The sequence below is a fragment of the Pleurodeles waltl genome, chromosome 4_2 (assembly GCF_031143425.1).
Source record: "Pleurodeles waltl isolate 20211129_DDA chromosome 4_2, aPleWal1.hap1.20221129, whole genome shotgun sequence".
Classification (NCBI taxonomy): Eukaryota; Metazoa; Chordata; class Amphibia; order Caudata; family Salamandridae; genus Pleurodeles; species Pleurodeles waltl.
In genome coordinates, this window is record NC_090443.1 from 46,857,191 (window position 1) to 46,878,959 (window position 21,769).

Consider the following 21,769-nt stretch of genomic DNA (forward strand, 5'->3'; position numbering starts at 1 on the left):
GAAGGATCTGTATGGCAGGGAACTTGCAGTTTGTTGTGGTCCTTGAAATCTGCCACGAAAGGAGGAGCCACGTCCAAAACCCCTAAACCTCCTATAAGATCTAAAGGAGGATGAGGCAGCTGACCGAAGTCCTAGCGACCTCGCTGTGGCTCTGCTCTCCTTAAATCGTACAAGAGCAGAATCTGCCTTTGTTCCAAAGAGTTTTTGCCATCAAAGGGCAGATCCAGGAGAGGCGCCTGTACATCTGATGAAAAGCCAGATGAACGCAACCAAGATTGTCGTCTGGAAACTATGGTCGTGCCCATAGCTCTTGCCACTGAGTCTGAAGTGTCTAACCCAGACTGGATCACCTGGGTTGCCGCCGCCTGAGCGTCCGTCAGCAACTGTAACATTTCCTGGGACAAGTTTGGATGGCCTTTCGGTTTCTCCATAAGGGCGTGGATATAACGTCCCAAAATGCAGGTCGCGTTGGTTGACTTTAAAGCCATGCTACATAAAGAAAAGGCCTTTTTGGCAGAATGGTCCATTTTCTTCGATTCCCTGTCCGCAGGGGTTCCGGGAAACGAGCCAGGAGAGGATCTGGAAGAACAGGAGGCCTGAACCACTAAGCTCTCTGGTGTCGGGTGCTTGGAGAGGAAGACAGGGTCACCTGGTGCCACCCGATAGCGACGTGCCACCGCTCTGTTGACAGCCGCTGAAGACACAGGTTTTTTCCAGATGTCTTTAATAGGATCTAGAAGAGCCTCATTAAAAGGCAAGAGAGGCTCTGCCGTCACAGAAGATGGATGCAACACCCCCGTCAACAGGTTCCTCTTCACTTCCGCAGCCGGAAGAGGGAGATCTAAGAAGTCTGCAGCCTTTCGTATTACTGCATGGAAAGAAGCAGCTTCCTCAGTGTACTCCCCAGGGGAAGCTAGATCCCACTCAGGGGAGGTGTTGATGCCACTTGCAGTATCAAGTCCTTGAAAGTCACCGGAAGGCTCCAAGATCTCACCCTCTTCTAGGTGCTGTCTGCTGTATTCTTCCTCCTCCGGAAGTTCAAAGCCAGACGTCTAGATCGAAGCCTAGATTCAAGACCCAGCATCGATAAGGCGTCGGCGCCGAACCTGGAATCCATCCGACGCCGGACCATCCGGCTCCACAGGAACCTTGACTGTGGATTGGATCCGAGGTGAATCCATCGGCGCCGTAGCAGGTGTAGCAGGTCTCCTAGGCGACGTCAAGGGCATATAAGACACCGGAACACCTAAATTAAAGGCCAAAGGGCCCGATGGACCTGCCTGTCCTCCACTCGGCGCCATGGTGGAAAAAATCTTAAACATGGCATTTAAAAAAGCCGCAGGATCCGTACCCGGCGCCGGGAAAGCCGGGTATTGCTGTTGCACCGGCATAGATGCCGTAGATGGGCCAGGCAACTCCTGACTTGGAGAACCCTCTGGTCTCTGAAGAGGCTCGACCTCGAAAACCGACCCAGGTGAAGTCGGAGTCGTAGGAGGTGGAGGGGTGACGGTCAGGCTAATCTTGAACGTCAGACGGCGCCGCGCTGACGAAGATGCCGATCTGGACCGGGACCGTCCCTTATTCGATAAGCGTCGTGACAGCGCCGAGAGTCACCATGACGATGATGAGCCCTCAAGGATCTTGAAGAGGACTCCCTCCGATGACGCCTCTCCTTCTTTTTCTTGGAACGGGCCAAGAACAATTTTGCCTCCCTTTCCTTGAGTGCCTTCGGGTTCATGCGCTGGCAGGAGCTGCATGACTCGACCTCATAGTCGGAGCTAAGGCACCAGAGGCAATTCTCATGGGGATCGGTAACCGACATTCGTCCCCCGCACTGGTTACATGGCTTAAAGACGGATTTCCTTGGCTGCGACATTGTAACCGTTGATTCGCAACTGTAGCTCCCTGTGAGCCTCGAAGAAAAACCGTTACTCTGAGGCACGGAAAAAAGAGAACTGACGTCTGCACATCGACGAGGGCTTCTTATTGCCTAGATGACGTCATAAGGCGTCGCGTGGAGTCGGGCGATTGTGACGTCATCGTCGACGTGCAGAGCTAGAAGAAATTTCCGTTGAGGCTGGCGCGAGGGGAGAATTCTTTAGGTGAGGAATCCACAGGTAGGTGTATCCATCAGAAAGTTGAATTTATTCTGCTCTGCCTGTCATCTAAAAGTGGAATATTTTATTGTTGATTTTAAATCTACAGGCCATCTCTCTAATGGGTGTTTGAATGTCTTCCCCATGTGTCGCCCAATCATGCACTAAATTATTCTTATCCGAAAAACATCTATCTTTATGGGGTTTGCACTGCAGAAACAGCTTTATCTTGGTAGCTCTCATTGGGGAGTGGCCTCCAAAGCGGGACTCAGTAAGGCTTAGGTGGCCTCGAGAATCCTCAAAACTGAGTGTAGTACTTCAGATGGACGCTCAACTTCATAGAAGTCAGGCCACCTCATCTGTTATTTAAAGACTGAGTTTGCAACATGCCGCACAAGCTTACCTGCACCTCTTCTGCAGGATTCGCAGGACAGGCGTGGTTTGTCTCAGGAGATGCATTCCAGGAGAGCCTGTAGGAACAGAGGGAGGGTGAGAGCAGGAGATCACAGAGGGAGGAATAAGAAACAAGAATACTGCACTGGTAACACACAGCTCTAGCAGTGGACTCAGCATCTGGATTAAAACCAAGACCCCTCCCCCCCCACACACACACATAGCTCTCTAAATGCTCCTCAATCCTGATCTACAGAGTCCTTGCTATTTCAATAATGAAAACTCTACATTTCTCTGACAATGCACCTCAGTTCCTATCTGGAATGACCCATTCTATTCCAGTGCTGGGACCCACATGTAAATCTACCAATGAAACTAAATCACACCTTTGAATTACGGCACCCCACCCAGCTATTTAGGAAGAGACCCACAATCAGTTCTACCAATGCACCTCAATTTTCACCTGCTGTTCCTGTACTTATTCCCACATTGCACCTCACACCAGATATGTGTTTTTCGCAACTCCAGGGTCTTCAGACGGGAGAGTGGTGCAGGCCAGGAGTCTGCTGGGCAGGGGTTGGTCAGGTGACACACACCAAGGTGGCACTTGAGGGTTGAATGGTTTTAGACAGAGAGGGGGAGGTCCTCTTTAGGTGAGCACACTCTGGCCACAGGAGCTATATAGAGTGTTGGCAGTAATTTGCACAGTATAGAGATACTTAGTATGCCGTGGAGTGGAATTGAAGTTAGAGAGATGATGGTGTTTTTCAAGAATAGTGGCCAACGAAAAAGTTATTGAAGCTCTGCAGACTCTGTAGTTGGTGAGGAGGGCCAAATTAAAGTTGGGGCTGTTAGAGCATGACTGCGTGCCTCAGATCATAAGCCAGACGAGGCACATAGGGCAGGGTGTGGGAATAGCGGCTGCAGTACTGGCATGGCCGCCACCCAACGCCAAAGTGAAAAGAAAGTGTCTCACTCTAACACTGGAGCGAGCTTGTGATGGGTGGATAGGCCCTGAAGAGTCGTCGCACAGGTGTCCAAGGGATTAAAAGCCTTACTGGAGGTGGGAGAAGTGGGTCCGCTTACAAGCAGTCTGTCCGGCTTTGCTGTGGCAGTTCGCAAGGCTGTAGTGACTTTGGTGCCCCTGCAAGAGCCACTGAGCTGGAATGTGGGGGCGGGATGGTACTCGATGCGGGCACACCCAAGTGTGCCTGTGGCCACACCCCCAGTCAAGAGCCTACAGTCCAAAATGTGAACAATAACAATTGGCAATACGTGTTTTTTTTTTTTGGAGTGTGGTGGATGCTGACCTCCAACAGCACAATTTAGAATGGCTTGGTCAGGCCATGGAGGTTGTGGGAGCCCTCATATTTACTTGTGAATGCTGCATTTTTGATGCTTTGTGGGACCTGTTTGATGAAGGTAGACAGGGGTCTGGCAACAATACCAGGTGCGGGGGCAGTGGGGCAAAAAAAAAAAAAGCTTTGAGCCAAGCGATAGGAGGAGGTCATGATGATGAGGTGGGGAAAAGAGGGAAGGAAGATTGTGTGGGACCTTGCGAAGAAAAGTGGGTCTGGTTATCAGATGAGCAAGCTGAGGGCCGCACACAGGGTCAGATAAGGCAGTTTTTAGGTGGCACAGCAAGCCAGGCAGGGCTGGAAAACCGTATGTCATGTGGACGACTGAACAGCATCACTGGACTGCCATGGAGAGGAGCACAGTGGGCTTTGGGCAGTCCCCTCGTGTAAGCATGTATTCCTGGAGGACCATAACTTTGATGTTTTTAGTATTGGAGATGTTGGAGATGGAGAGAGGCCAAGCACGAGTGCTGATCAGGTTGGAGCAGAGCCATGGGGGCCTATCTTCGACAACACTGATTTGGGCTACGAGAAGGAGGACATGGAGCTTAAGGAGAGCGAAGAAACAGACCAGGAAGTGGCAGAATATGTGAAATAGCAATAGTGGCAATGGTGGGCTGATGATTTTGGGAACGATGCGAGAGAGGGTGAAGGTAACTAAGAGAATTGGTGTGTTACAGGAAAAATAAATTGATACAGAGGACGAGATCTCTGGGGGTGGCACATAAAACCAGGGCTGAGCAGACAGCTTAGGAACATGCCTCTATCCTCTGACCTGATGAGAAACATACAGTTCATGTTAACTGAGCAGTACATTCTGTAGGGATTGGGAAAGGCAGAGGAGGGGAACAAAATGCCACATATGTGGAAAGGTAAAAATGTGGCAGGTCAGGTTACAGTGACTGAAGATGCCAAGGACAACAAAGACGGCAAAAACAGTAAGTTGGGAGAGAAAAAAAGAGGGCAGAGGAGAGCAGTAAGGAGGACAGCGAGAAGGTACAAGAGTTAGGACAAGGTAAGTTAAAAAGTAAGGAGGGCACACATAAGAAACTGTCCAATATGGCTATTACTTAACTTGGGAGCACATCTGATGACAGTTGTTGGTGGGAATAGCCCTTTTGGAGGGTGTAGGAGGTGGGGGTGTGCTAGCGCGGAGTGACGATGCAAAGAATAAAAATACTCAGAGCCAGTGATACGGTGCTCAATTATGGTGGTTTTATTTCTCTTATATGATATAGTCTTTAGTCCCGTGCCTGGGTGAAAGTCTCTGAGTTTTTCTATCTTTAGGGTCGTCTTTGGGTCCTGTTAGTTTCTGTACGTTGTAAATTGTCATAGATTTCAGCTTGGTCTTTTCTTCTTTCTCTACAGGCCTTCTCTCCTGTGTTGTTGGATTCACGCTTCAGCAGGCTCATAGGAAACAGCGGTGTGGTACGGTGGAGTTGCAGCGAAAAGTGGAGAAGAGAAGGTAAGTTTGGATTCTCTGTTTTTTTGGGATATTATTAGTAAGTGGGTATAGCGAGGTGGGTGAGGGTACCAGGGTCTTTCCTTTTGACCACTCCCAAACCACCACCACTTTGTTGAAGGAAAATCAGGGATTATTATCTAGTGAAGTCTATGGGTGTGCTCTGGAAGGCTGTTATCCTCACAGACCTTCGGGTGGGGTTAGTATCGTTAGTCCAAAGGTTTATAGGCGATGACGCCCACTTTATTACAATAGAGGCATATAGGATCATGCAAAAAAAAAAACACATGAGTTGCCTCCCTCTCTCTCTCCTTCGGGCCTTTGTGATATTGCCCGTTAGGGAGCAGGTGGGCCCCTGGGAGGGTCAGGCGTCCCGTTCTGTTCCCACCCCACACCCACGTCTCTCCCTCCCCTAGATAGGGACATCTCCGAGCCCCGACTGGTAGGGTATTGTGACAGATAATCGGCATTTCTCAGCTGTACCCCAGGCAGGTGTTTTACCTGAAATGAAAAGGGTTGCAATTCCATAAACAAGCGAAGAATGCGAGGGTTGGTGTTTTTATGCCTGGACAACCACGTAAGGGGAGCGTGATCCGTATATAATTGAAATGTATGACCCAGAAGATAATATTGAAGACTCTTAATTGGCCACTTGATCGCCAAACATACTCTTTAGATTATGGGGTACCGTTGTTCACGGGGCAAGAGTTTGCGGCTAATGAATACTATGGGGTGGTTGGCACCTCCCTCATCCTTTTGGAATAACACGGCGCCTACGCCCACGTCAGAAGCATCCGTCTGGAGATGAAACTGTTTTTGAAAATCAGGACATTTCAATACTGGTTCAGTAGTGAGGCTATTTTGTAAGAGGGAGTAGCAATGTCGTTGAGTTGGGGTCAGGCTTTTTATCTTCGTGGGTTGCCCTTTTCGTAAAAGATCGCTCAATGGGGTGGCTTTAGTACAGTAATGAAGAGTAAACCAACGGTAATAGCCCACCAACCCCAGGAAGAAGCGTAATTTTTTTTTGTAGATGGGGAGGTACCCGTAAAATAGCTTCTACTTTGCTCATTTGGGGTTTGATTTGTCCATCTCCTATATAATAGCCCAGGTACGCAATTTCATTACACGCTAGGCGACATTTTGTTGGGTTCGCGGAGAGCCATGCCTGTTGTATTAGGGTAAAAACATTGTCTAGATGAGTTAAGTGTTCAGCCCATGTTTCACTGTAAATCACTATGTCATCCAGGTACGTGGCAGCATACGAATTATGATGCCGTAATAGGGTGTCCATGAGCCTTTGGAAGGTTGCTGGTGCCCCATGTAACCCGAAAGGGAGCACAGTAAAATGATAGAGACCTGAGGCGGTGGAGAAGGCTGTCTTTTCTTTGTCCCCAGGTGCCAATGGAATTTGCCAGTACCCCTTAGTGAGATCTAGGGAGGACATGTAATGGAAAAACAACAAGTGATGGACGGAATGCTGAACATTGTCAAACACTCACCCCCAGTTACAGATCTGGGTTTAATCCATCGTTCTTTTGCTCACCATGCCACCCCAGTTTGGACCCAGCCATATGCATGTCAGTCTCGACCTTGTTCCTCACGGGAAGAGCAGGGCAGAGCTCTGTAGCACTCCTCACACCAGACTTGAAGCACACTTTGCTGAGTGCTATGTCCTACATACACACCTACCAATACACCTCAATCCAGACCTGCAGAGCCCGCTTACATGTGCAGCAACCAACGCAGCTATGTCAGTGCACCTTACACAAGATCTGCAAATGCACTATGCTCTGGCTTGCAAACCATACACAGCTCTGCTAATGCACCCCCAGAGTGACCTGCAGGGCCCTCTGCTCTATGCTGCCACCAACACACAGCTCTGACAGTGTACCTCAAACTAGAGCTGTAGAGCAATGGCACAGCAAGGGTGACACGGCCTAAGTGCACGCAAGGAAAATGAGTCATCTGGCTGTTGAATAGAAAAATACAGCACTTTTCAGGTTTCCTAATGCCTCTGGGTCCAGGTGCCACTACGCCAGCTGCACCACTGATAGCTACACCATCCCTGCAGAGCGCCCTCTGTTCTGGATTTCGCCGTGGCTAGAAGCCAAAATGCATCCTAGATGGCATGCTATAAATACACGCAGCCTCACCCCCAAAAGGTTTTTATACTGTGTGCTTTTGGTAGTTACCCCCGTCACCAGCGGCCTTTCCGTGTGACTCACTGACCCGGGGTTATGTTATGGATATGCCTGTGGGGTGCTCTGCCGGGGTCTAAACTTCAGGCAGACCTGTACAGTAACTGTTTTTTGGATTTCAGAGTTTGAAAGGACCTTTCAAAATCAAAGAACCATACGTTTGATTCATTACATATTACCTTGATCGGGAGGTAAATTTCTAAAAATACACCGCGTCAGGATGCACCTCCCCATCGTTTGTTGTTGTTTTCAACTCCGATCACAAAAACGCAAGCACTTATCCCTTATTTTCTCGCATTTCTTTGGAGATCCCCGTAAACCGTAATTCACAAAAGTTCCTTTGAGTACCAGAGTTAGTCCTCTTCTTTTCAGGGCATTAACGTACATGAGGCCTGTCTATGCAGGGCCCTATCAGCGACAGCCTTTATCGATCATGCTCACGATATGATATGCTACAATTCGTGCTCTCGGATAAGATTAAGACCTTCTGGGAGAAAAACTCGCTATTCCCTTCACTCAACAAATTAAATAAATGAAAAAGTACAAATACGTTCAGGCCGTGTTATCTCTGAAACAGCCTTAGGCAGGTCCTCGTCAGAGCCAGGGTCCTTACTTTGGTCTTATTGTACCGTAAACGGCCTTTTTCAGGTCCAAAAAGGACAGAGTTCTTATCCAACTTTATCATTCCAGTCACATGCGTTATCATAAAAGAGACGGGCCTTATCGTACCAGAGAGAGTGATAAGAAACGTGCATCACGCGATTGTGCGTCTTCTTGCCTTTCACCTCTGAATTCTCCCTGCTTGCGACATCTTCACCTGTCCACCCCCAGTGTGAGCTCTAATGTGCCACCAGGCAGTTCGGTTCTTCCAGCTCGAGGAGTATACACATAACTCCCCCTTTATCCTCTCCGGGTTTACGGCTCCCGCAAAGATCGGTGATAACGACGGAAAAAATCCGGGGTCCCGATCTTCCTTTCCATAAAGGGGTGTGGACTATCGACCACTGAATTAAATCCACCCTAGCTACCGCTGCACTTGAACTTTTTCGTAAGTAGTATAAGAAAGAAAGTTTGTGCACACGCAAAATGGATCATCCGTATACTTGAAACCTCAGGCTTCAGGGATGTGTGCTGAAGAGACCGTTTCCCAGCTTTATGGTCGCCAGTAACACCTGTGTCCCAGAGTGGCATTTTAGGTGGCCCCGATTTCACCCATGACTAGAAAGAGCTCATCGGTTCCCTGTTCACGTTGTCCTCCAAACGTTGTTTTTACTAGTGTCTGGCTCTGGGGTCGAATACACAGGGCACTATTCGCCCAGCCAGCTCCAGCACCACAATTCTACCAGTGCTCCGGTTTAGGGGGCCTGTGAATCCAGCGTTGTGCTATAATACCACCAGCCAGGAATTTCAAAGTATATGTTCACTGTATGAAAGCGAGACTCTTATCCGACTCTTTGATAAAGACGTACATTGGATTCATGTGCTCGGTAAGACAGCTTCTGACCACTTTTGCCCACTTTGACTTGTGTGTTGGTTCTCCCCATGGATGTTTTGAACTGTTGCCCCCCTCCCCTCCAAATGCTACACCAATCTGATCAAAGGTGTGCCTAAGACACTGCCTGCCAACTGAAACGATACCAGGACAGCAACCACCCTCGAAGGAGAAGACAACTAAAATACAAGACTGCCTACATGTTGTGCCACCTTCGCCAACAACAAACCGATTAACCAAGAAGGAGCCATTCCAATGAAATAACCTCTTTAATGAACTCCAGGTAGGACAGTCCTCCTTTGCCAAAAGCGTCCAAGCTTCCTCTGTCCACTAGGGGTGGCCTGCGGTCAATAGACTGTTGGTGGACTTTGAGGGTCAATGAAGAGATAGATATAGGGGTCTGGGTTCTACCTTCATATTTATTTGACATCATTCTAATTTCGACTATTTTGCACCCGAAGCCTTGAAATATGGCTCAAAAGGCTGTCCCAATAGCAATCCAAAGCCTGAAGTGTCTCACCAGGGAACAAATCCTTCCACCACAAATGGTGCACCTGGAACGATATGTCTTGAAGTCTCCACATTAGTCTGTGAGAACTGAAGTTACTCCTTTCTGCAGGCAGGAGTGAAGATACATTACAAAACAAAGGAAAGGAGCCAATGTTACAAGAAGGTGGTAGGAATGTCTGACCACGGGCAGCGTCCATCCACTTCTGTCTTGCTCCACCCTTTGTTTAACTAGGTGCTCGCACACACTCATTGTGACATACACATTCCACAGGCCATCACAGCACAGGGTGAGCAGAGTAGAAACGACACATACGCAGAAGGATGTCACAATACATCCCATGAACCAGAGCTGGGCCATCAGAGCCTGGTCCTTCACAGATGCGCATCTTCAGAATCTAGATTCCCAACGCAGAGTGTGCAACCATAAGAGCTGGTACTTATCTGGTCATACCCAAGCCAGACCCTTGTATCATCGGAACTGAACAGCGGTCGTTATCTGTCAAGAGGTACCAGGAACTGCCAGAAGAAAAACATTCATAACACGCCAGCTACGACCTACGGCTAGGCTTGTGAAAACATCTATACACTACATAAAATGGGTCATACAAACCCACATCACACACTACAGCTTTACCAAAGCATGTGGGCATCACTGCTGTTTATGTTGAGATATCACACCACATGTTTATATCCTACCTGGGGCTCTGACACATTCCGATACTTCCATCGACTGCAGGCCACCTGCGTGCAGCCAGGCTGTTCCCTGCTCGGGAACACGTACACCTCTACCTTCCTAGCCAAGTGACACAAGCGAGGAAGGAGCAAGAGTCAAACCAGAAACCCCAAAGAAGTACAAGGCGCATAGAGGAGGTGACTGGCCATGGGATGGGCAGTGCCCTGAGGTTTTCCACTAAATCCGCTTCTTACAATGCAAATGCCCCGGTCATGCAAAAAGGAACTGGTCTTCATATTTTGACAAGTCATTGACAAATCTTGGACCATTGCCACATTACAGCACTGCTCTGAAACATTACAGATTTAGAGAAAGTGAGGTCAAAGAACGATGACCAGGTCCACGCAGCCCACCAGTTCACCACCTAACGCCGCAAACAGAAAACATCTGGCCTCTGAACTTATCTGGGCAGCTGTCCAACTCTATTAGGGCCCGTTCAGTGACTGCACCGGTTTCGATAGGCCTTGCTCAACTCATTAACCTTTGCACAGAAGAAAACGTTTGAAACAGATGGTAAAAATACGTTTTGCACAAAATGAACCACACCCTCGCTCACCCTTTCGCCGTTTTCCCCCACCCTCCCACGCTATCAGAGCTTCACTGGAGTCTGGCTTTCTGCTAATCACGGCCGCGCAGTGAGTAACCTAGGGAGCGAGGAATGATCTAATTCCAAAGAGCCAAGGACTCTGACCCTGCTGACACAGGATGATCTGAGGTGCCCAACCGCACCAGAGAAAACATGATCTAGAGGCAGGGCTGTGGTGAATGTGTTTCAATGCTCAAGGTTCCAATGGAGTCAGCACTAGAAAGTTAACAAGTGTTAATGGCCAGCCCGTGCCTCCACACCAGCCTCAAGATAAGAGCTTACATATACCTCTTTACAGTGACCAGTGTAGTCGCTTCAAGCGGAGGGCCATAGGATATTCTTACTAGACGTGGTGGAAAAATGATCTCAATGGTAGAGGTACACAAATCCTAGCCCTGGCCAAACTGCTCAGAAGCCAATGACTTCTTCAATGCTGGACAACTGGCCGAATGGAGGGATGACTGACCAAACCCGTTCAGTACAACTTAAAAACATCAATGGTTATATGGGTAACAGGCGGCCCGGATCCCAATCCAACTCATGCCGTCCACTCATGTCCAGGACTCACAAATATTGAATACACGTTTGATAGTCCAGAGGGTCCAAATGAAATAACAAAGACTACAAGTCCTAGGACACACTGGTGTGACAAAATTATGCTATGTTTTGGTTATTTGTAGAGTACACAAATCACTGGGGAAAGTATCCTTGGCACTATAAAACAGAGGCTGCGCTAGCAATATCTTCAACCATGTCTAGCTGAAAAGCCAGGTCTTCAAGTTGGAACTCGAGTACTGAAGAGACAGCTATAATGTGCAGGGGGAGGTCGTTCCAGGCTTTTGGAGTGAGGCAGGAGATGGCACTCCCACTGGGCTATGGTTCTGTGAATGTGGGGGATGTGAGTGAGCAGGAGCTCGGCTGAGCAGATGAGTCTGGTGATTATGTGCCAGTTGATGCGATTCAGCTGTTCAGATAGGCAGGGTCAGGTTTTCCAGAGCTTTGTAAGTCTGTATGAGGAGTAAAAAGAGTGTGAGTTTGCAGAAGGAGAGCCAGTGAACGTCTTTGAGGTACAGGGTGATGTGAGTGTGCGGCTGAAGCGGATTCTGGCTGCTGCGTTTTTGATAATCTGTAGTCTTCTAGTCAGTAGGGTGTTGATTTCTACATAGAGTAAGATAACGTAGACCACCTTGCTGGTAATGAAGCCTTGGGTGACAGTGCTATGAATGTTGAAGATATTATTGAGCATTTTGAAATTGTGGAAGTAGGAGGAGGTGACAGCTTTTACTTGGTCAGTCACAGCGAGCAGGTTATCAATCACTAATCTGAGGTTCTTTGCTTGTGTTGCCGCACACGGTGTGGGTCCAGGAACAGGCCACAAGGTGGAGTTCCATGGAGATGCATCTCCGGTGAAGGGTACTACTTCCTTTTCTCTGTGTTAAGTTTTAGGCAGTTGGTCTTCATCCATCGACTTCGGACATGCAGGGAATGAAGCTGGTCCATATGCTTGGTGTTTTGTCTGAGAGGATTAGAAGGGTATTAATAGCATGTGAGACGATATTGATTTAGTCAGATTAGATGAGGTTTGTTAATGGGGTCATGCAGGTGTTGAACAGTGTAGAGCCGAGAGATAATCCTTAGGGTGTTCCGTAGACTGGGATGGTGGAGACCAAGATGTAAGGAGGCAGGCTGACTGGGTGTGGTTTGTTAGGAAGGAGCAGATTCAGCAGAGTGAGTCTTTGTATGCTGTCTTTGTGACAAAGGTGAATGAGGATGGGGTGGGACACTTTGTCAAAGGTGATGGACAGCTGGAGTAGGAAGAGGGCTGCGGTGTCTTATCTGTCCACAGTCCGTCACATGTCATCTGTGAATGTGATGAGGATGGTCTTGGTGATGTGATAGGGCCTGAATCTGTACTGTGTGGTGTCGAGGAGGTGGCTGTCATTGAGGTGGTTAGCTACCCATTTGTTGATGATTTTCTCCATGACTTTCGCCATGTAAGGTAACAAAGCGATCAGGCGGAAGTCAGCCAGTGTCTTCAGGCCTGCTGAAAGTTGCTTAAGAAAGTGGAGTATAAAAGAAAACCTAGGCCTGGAAACCGGGCGTTCTCATCAAACTGAGCCATTTTGTAACCCTACAGAATGGCAAGCATAAGGAATCCCCTGTGCATAAGTCTACATTTGAGCTGATGAAAAATATGTGTGTAGTGCAGAATGAAGCCGCTCGTATGCAACAGGAATGTGTTTGGAGATTTATATAGTGCGGATATGCGTACCTGTCTTGCACACGTATCCATGCCCAACTTTGTCAAGAGTCAGTTAGGGGGAAGTCAGCAGAGAGCCTGGTTTCAAGTACAGGTTTCTAAGAGGCACTCTTAAACAAGGCACCCGGTACAGGAGACTACTTGCCACTAATAGTCTGAAGAAACCACTGGTATGCCTTGCCTTACAAATTCACTCAAACGCCTAGATTTGCTTTTTTGACTGTTTTCCTATCTCACATACAGAGTGCGGCGTACAGCACTACAGTTCTATAAAAAACAATGAAAATCGTGACTGAATCTGTGGTTTTCTTTTTTTACGCTCGATTGGCACTTTCTCTCTAACTAATCCCTCCTGGCTTTTACTTGAATTGTTTCAGGGCAATAAAGATACAGCGTTATCCGTTGACTTATAAACACATTTTTCAGCCAGAGCTTACACACCTTTTGGACCAGCAGTCACTTAATCCGTCTATGTCAACCGATCTGCAGGTTTCAATGCCGTATTTCTTGCCTTCTCGTTTGGATGGCAGTTAGATTCGAATCAACTTGAACTCAATGGAGTCTCTCCGACTTGACCGTGGCCTGACGTAATAATTTTCCCTAACACTCGCTGAAATGTAAGCATGCACTACAAATTCCCCTGAAATGCAAACTTCAGTCACACAACTCTCAAAGAAATTAACATTAAAACTCAAGACATTTCCCCACAATTAAGCACTTCAAAATCTCTCTGGAACGGCGGCAGTTAATTACCCATAAATATGTGTGAAATACTTATAATCCTCCCAAATATACCTAAAACTGAATTAATAAAAGCAAAAAAAAATGCACTTGACCTAACTATATGACACCTTCCAGCTGGGCAACAGACAAAACAACAGTTCGAGATTACTGTATGAATGAAATTATAAAGTTCTTCGGCGCCGTAGCCGAGGATTTATACTTCAACTTATATATTGAACAGTCTCATTTTCGCCTCACTGACGGACAGCAACAGTGGATCAGCAAGAATTCGGTAAATAAAAACAAAAACTCAAAAACATGCTGAAAAGGCACCGGGATTCCAAAGGTGCAATGAGACTGGAAAGGTACTGTAAAATGCTACTAATATAACATAACACTGGAATAACAAAGACATGTTTCTTAGTCTGAATTTTTGTTGGATGTGCTTGCAATGCTGGGACAAGACGTGAATGGCATATTTAAGACTGAAACATATATTTTATTGTATAACTCCGACAGCAACATTTTTACCAAACTCCTGTTCACACAATGTGCCAGATAAAGGCACATTCCAGGTACACTATACACCTTATTGAAAATTAAAAAAACATTGCGGGTTCGAGTTGCTCGCTTGGCAAAATGCTGAAATCGAAGCAGTTCAACACTGCACTGACAACCACTGCTTGAAAGGATGGGTGTGGAGCTCAGAATGCAAGGTAGACAAAAGTTACTTACCTGTAACAAGTTTTGATTCTTGAAATTATTCTAGATTCGCATGCTGTGGATTACTTCAATATCTTGTGGTTGTGCTCAGGAAAACCATCTGGGTGTCGAAAATAGGTTGAGTTAATATGAGTCATGGTGATCTCTACCCAAAACCAACCTTGACGATATGAATGTCGACCAGAGAGTTAAGATGTGTGGACAACGCGGCCCTATAGAGATCCAGGAAAATAGCAACTCTGGCCAGTCGCAATTGCCCATTTACAAGAGAGGACTCTTTGATTGTTTATTACAGGGTTTTAACAAACTTCTGAACCAATAAGAATCTCATTCACTAAGAAGATCTTAGTTAACTTCGTAAGACCTTTACTCTGCGAAGACCACCACAGGAGAGAATGATGGCTAGAAGGAGAATCCTTCTCTGGGTGCTAGCTGAAAACACTACAGGCCTCTCCCTTCCAAGAAAGAAGAACATTGAATGTTCAAGATTTCTGGACCACTCTGGTCAAATGAACTGGCTGCTGCTGCCAGGCAACATGCATGTCCATGAGAAGGGGGTTTCACCAACAAAAAGTAGGAGTAGCAGGAAACCCTGTCACAAACGAAGCAACTATTTACATATGTGTGTAGAATAGTGTGGTAGCACGGATTTGAGATTTAGGGCCACATGTACAAAAGTAATACCAAATAGAAATGGTTTGCCATTCACTATTTGGTAATTGCAAACACCAATCTACAAATGTGTCTGATACATTTTGTGTTTCCCAGTAGGTCGTAAATAGACCAACCTCATGAATATTAATGAGGTAGGCTTCAGTTTGGGACCCACTAGGAATCACTAAAATCACAGGGATGGTGGCCTGCTGGGGTCAGCAGTATACTATGTCTGTGATTGCTTTTAAATAAAGCATTTTTTTAAATGCAGCCATTTTCCTTAGGGAAAACGGGATGCATTTAAACAAAAAAAAAATTTAAAAAAATTATACGTTTTCTTTTAATTTTTTAAAGAGTAGGCAGCGGCCCGTAGGACTACTGCCTGCTCTTATTTTTTTTTTAAAAAAACATTAACAAAGGGGAGGAGTTCCCTTGGGGACCCCTTCCCAATTGAGGTGGTAAAATGAGAATGTTTTTTGACTGCATTTCAGTTGCGGGACATTCACACATACACCTGCGATTCGGTATTAGGAATGGATGCCCTAAACACGCCCCTTCCTAATATTGAATAACAATCTCAACTGCGATTCGGTAATAGGTTACCGGATAGCAAATAGGGCTTTGTACATATAAAAGGGCCTTTTTGCTTTCGTAAACAGGCCCATTCTGTAAATCAGCCGTTTTGTGACCACAGAAAGCCTTGGTACACACGGCTCTTAAGTGACCCTAAGAACAAGGTGTATATAGTGCATGACTGGATTAGACAGCACCACTCGAACTGGCCAGGTAGTGCAGCAATAAGCGTCTTTCAGTGCATGCAGGTCCACTTTGTTTAAACATCAACCACTGCACCAGCTGGCATCAACTTTTGATTGCTCTCAGGTACACCGTTTTTTCCCCAGCACTTTAAGAGACTTCACTGTGTGGAATGAAGCAATCTCCCATCGCCCACTCAGGCTCCAATAAAGTCATCGCACACCTTTTCTTCTCTGAACAAAGGAGGCCAAGATTAGTTTGATATTTCCCTTTCACTTCAGTTTGCACGATCAACATTTGCTTTTCGCTGATTATTTTTACTCAGAAGGTTATTATGCTGTGGATGGTGCAGAAAGGAAAGGGCTCGTCTCTTGGTTACTGAACGAAAAGGGACAACGATGCGTGATAACGGGCGTCATGGTAGGATGTGCCGCAGACCCAGGTTTTTATAGAGTGGGCCCTTGGTCATGATGTAGAGGCGCAAGAGGGGAAACCCCCAAAGCAGAAGTATAGAAATAACATTTAAAGCGTAATCTAGAACTTCCATTAATGATGCTGGCTTCGGACTGAAATCCACCTTACGAAAAGACATTTTATTTCTTATGTTTAACACCTTTTTATTTAAACTGTTGACGCTAGCCAAACCTCATACAAGATCAATAAATGCACACAAACAAACAGGATGATAACCTAGTGTTTACAAATGCTTGTATACGTTATTCTGCCAGGCCCATTGTCCATAACATAAAAAAAAATATTATTTTTTTATTTTCATTTTTTTAAAATTGTTTTTAACACGTTATCATTGTTCCCATTTCATGACTAAAAAATATATGTTTCAATTCTCTGTGATGGGCTGTCACAGAGGCGGATAATGCCACTCACAGACACACCCACAGGATTATACTGGATAACGAGAATGCTGCCTAGCACTGAGAATGCAACAACAACCATGTTAAATTAGTCACCCTTGCCTGTACCTCATTTAACGGAGAGCCATACCCTCAATATTGATAATTCCAAAATAGCAAATTGTCACTTATGACTGCCCTGCGCCATTCATTTTGAATCTTAATCTCAACCCTTTAGTCCATCTTTCTCATCTCACGGAGCTACCTCGCCGTTTTAGTAAAGGACGTGCAAAACAGTGAAAGTTACTCGCCCTAGCATGACCATGGCTTAACCCTGACAGAAGGGGTGAAAGGGCACAATGGCCTCCATATTTATTCAGCCACTGTCTTTCCTCCGGAAACGTTCCGCAAGTGATGGGAGGGGTTACGAAACCCAGGCAGGATGACTCGAACCACTTACAAGGAAAGTCAGACAAAGCAGGCAAAGAGAGCAAACTAGGCCTGATATGGGGCAGGGGCAACAAAACCTGAAAAAGCATGTAGGCCAGAGAGAACACGGGCAGGAGGAGGAAAAGGGCCAGATTTCGGCACTGCGATTAAACAGATAAATACAGAAAGTGATTTGAACGTTCAGGTCTGTTGACCACAGCATCAGTGAAAGAACCAGCTCTTGCAAAGTCCCAAGAGCTTTATTAAGGCATGGAGGCCAAGCACACAGCATTTTTTTTTAACAGTGCATTTTTTGAATGAGCACAAACAGAAGTAACCCTGAGCACTGAAAACCAAGGCCGGCTGCAAAACAGAGGAACAAGTGGGAGTGAGACGTGTCGCCCACAGCTTTGTCACACTTGAGGCCGGCCAAGGGCCTGAACATCGGGGAACTTGGTCCTGCAGACCAAAGAAGGACGGCTTGGCGAGCCAAGGCCTGACCAGCCCCAAAAAGGCATTGAAGAGTACCTGCCTGGATACGAGAGACCATGCGAACAATGCAAGTACGGGTCATCCAGTAAGCGGAACTTAACGGCCGAGACCTGGACTGGACCCTGTCTGCAGACATCCTGTGTGTAAAAAGTGTGGGGGCACAATGAGTCACCCCCGCACATTCTGAAAGCTTTCAACCGGAAAAGTGAACTTGGGTTACTGCAGACATAGTGCAAAATTCCTACTGCAATAGACAGGGAGTGTGCAAACTACACGATCCTACCAGAGCTAGCTGATTTCTGTACATTTTCAGTAAAATGATGATTTTGCTGAGAGCACCACTGCTGAACAGCAGCATTCCATCTCTTCAGGCTTTACTCCTGGACATGCAGGAGTACTCTGGAATGATCATGTAAGATCAACGGCATACTTGCTGCTTACCTGTAGGATGTTATGCAGGGGTCTCCATCCTTTTGGGTAATAACAGCTACTTCTGTTCAATGAACATCATGCCGAGCTACAGGTATTACTAGTGCTGCAACAGTGATCACATCAGACACAATTACATTAGTGGCCACCCCATGCAATATATACCTACATTAATAATCTCAGTCCATCAAGCAAAGTTGCCAGCAGTAATGTAACCAAGCACTGGCAAAGCCAACAGGTTTGGCGTATGAGAGCGCTCTTGGCTTTGCTGATGTCTTTTAGTCATGTACACCAGAGAGGAGTAAAGCAGAGTGGAGTGGCATGGCATGGCGTAGAGTAGTGCGGAGTGGCACAGAGTGCAGTGGACTAAAGTGACGTAGAGAGACGTACAGTGGGGTGGAGTGGCACAGAGTGGAGTACAGTGGACTGGTGTAGAAAAGAGTGGTGTAAAGTCCAGTAGCGTAAAGTACAGTGGAAAGGGGTACAATGGAGTGTCTTGCAGTGTCAATGAATGGAGTGGTATAGATTAGAGAGGAGTAAAATGATACTGTAGAGTGGCGTGCAGTGGAGTGGCATACAGTAGAGTTGCTTTAGAGTTGCGTACAGTGGAGTGGAATTGTGCAGAGCAGAGTGCAGTGGCACAGAGTGTAGTGGGATAGAGTAGAGTGGTGGAGAGAATAATGCAGTGGTGCAGAGTGGGGAGGCCTAGACTGTAGAGTGGAGTGTCGTAGAGTACAGTGCTGTACAGTGGTGCAGAGTGGAGGACGCATAGAGCAAAGTGGGGTAGAGTGCAGTAGTGTAGAGTGGAGTGGCGCAGGATACAGTGGCGTGGAAGGGTGTAGAGTAGCATGGAGAGGTACAGAGTGGAGCTGAGTGGTGTAGTGGAGCGGTGCGGAGAAGAGTGGCATAGACCACAGTAGCATAGAGTAGAGTGGTGTTGAATGAACTGGAATAGAGTGGTGTATAGTGCAGTGGCGTAGACTGGAGTGGTGTAGAGTCACATAGAGTGCAGTGGCATGGAGTGGTGCAAATTAGAGTGGCGTAGAGTGGTGCAGAGTAGAGTGACGTAGAGTCCAGTGGCTCAGAATAGAGTGGCGTAAAAGCAGTAGCGTAGAGTGAAGTTGCATAGAGTAAAGTGGTGCATAGTAGATTGAAGTGGCATAGAGTGGAGTTGAGTAGAGTGCAGTAGGGTAGAGCGCAGTTTCATAGAGCGCAGTGGCATAGAGTGCAATGCTCCAGAGTGGAGTTGCGCAGAGTGGAGTGACATATGCTGCAGTATAGAGTACAGTAGAGTGATGTAGAGTGAAGAAGAAGAGTGGTGCAAAGTAGAGTAGAGTGGCGTGGAGTAGATGCCATAGAGTGGTGCAGAGTAGAGAGGCACTGAGGAGAGTGGAGTAGAATCGAGTAGTACAGAGTACTGTGGTGTGGAGTGGTGCAGAGTAGAGTGGGAGTGGTGCAGAGTAGAGTGAAGAGACAGAGTGGAGTAAAGTAGAGCACTGTGGCATAGAGTGCAGTGGCATACAATGCAGTGGTAGAGAGTAGAGTGGCACAGAGTAGAGTGGTGCAGAATGCAGTAGTGTAGAGTGGGTAGTGCAGAGTAGAGTGCAGTGACGTAGAGTGGAGTGGTACAAAGTAGAGTGCAGTGCCTTAGAGCAGCATGGAGTGCAGTGGTGCAGAGTGGAGCAGACTGGAGCGGTGCAGAGTGCAATGGCATAGAGTGGTGCAGAGTAGAGTGCCCTGGTGAAGAACAGAGTGTCGTAGAGTGCAGTGGTGCACAGAAGAGTGCATTGGCATAGAGTGCAGAGGCGCAGAGTGGAGTGGTGCAGAGTAGAGTGGCATAAAGTGCAGCGACGTAGAGTACAGTAGTCTAGAGGATTGCACTCAAAGGCTTAAGTCAGAGCTTTAGTTCAAGTTCTAAAGTATCTTTAATCTCTGAAGAGAAGCCACTCTTAGGGGTTTAGCTAATGTTTCACAGAGGCACTGCACTGGTCTACTTTGCATTTTGGATAAAGTAGAAGAACTCAACAGAAACAATCTTTGGCACAGTAAATGATTTCTGGAAGGACAAGAAATAATGTTGCAGCATTCATTATTTGGGAGGGTCATTGTCATTTGCAGTTTTTTAGTTGCGTAACTCTCGTAGGCTTTCCTTCCTTTATTGAGTTAGCTCTTCCCATGAGGAAGGAAAATCACATGTGTTCTTCCCGGTCTTTGTTTTTCCGTGTCTGTTTGCAATGCACTATTATTTTTTAATAAGTGCTTTGGTATTAATCTTGGACATGCAATGTGTTTTTCTACTTTTAACATAGGTGTCTGGCTTCTTATTTTTCATGTTGCTTTCACCCTATTGGCTGTTTCTATGGATGCTTTAGCCGCTACACACACAAATGTACAACTCAATGTCACCCTACACCACCACTCCACTCTATTCCACTCCACACAATGCCACTCCACTCTACACCTCTTCAATGCACTCTAATCTATGCCACTTTACTCAACTCTATGCCACTCCACACAATACCACTCTATTCTAAGTCACAGCAGCCCATTCACACCACTTCAATGTAGTCCACTCCACACAATGCCACTCTACCTTATGCCGCTCTGCCCACACCACTCTAAGCACACCACTCAGCTCTATGCCACTTCACTCTACTCCACCCCAATCTACTCCACACTACTCTATACAACTCCGCTCTATGCAATTCAGCTCTATGCCAAGCCACTAACTTTTAGCCATGCTGAATAGTAGCCATGCTGCTGTATAACATGGCTTACATACATTGGCAAAGCCAATAGTTCTTACATAAGCAACATTTGTTGGCTTTGCCAATGCTTGTTCTATTTTCAGTATAACTGAAGAGATCCCATCTTGCAGCTTGCTTGTCCTCATGGCAACCATCCCTCACAAAGGCCATACAACTTGTACCCATGGTGTTCTCTGGCAAGAAATCAGGCAGCTGGTGCTGTCAGTTTTACAGAAGGGACACTGGTGCCAAATGAAGACAGACTTCAGCTACAGGGGTCCATTGTGAGAAACCTTTACCATGTATCCTTCCAGGCATGGGTTTGGCAGAATTTTTTGATTCAAAACATTACCTGAATGGTTGCGCAGTGAGCTCTCGTTGCATAGGCTGCCTTACTCGGTTTTGGACCCTTCACCACTTTAAGCTGTTTTCATAATTTATCTGAATTATTCTACATTTCATCCACTGTGCCTAATCACATTAAGCAAGATATACTTTGGAAAGCAGCCTGGGCAGCCATCATTTTATTTTTCATTGTATTGCATTTTATATGTACCTCTGTTACCCCTGCTCTTTTGAAAACAAGAGCAAAACCTGGCCAGCCTACTGCAATTTGGCAACTTTATGCAGTTGATTTTTACCAGTCTGATCTGATTTATATCACACTTTGGAACATGACTCGGGGGGGCTTAGAATTTCTCCCAGGCTTCAAGTCCTAAAAGGGGAAAAAGAATGCCCCTCAGCTCGTGGCCAAAGGGGGATACAGAGACACAGTACTTGTAAACTGGTAAAAAACAAAACCCAGACCCTGCAAGTACTTCATATATTTTTGGGAGAGGAAGGCAAGATGGGGCAAACCTACACACTCGCAATTGCA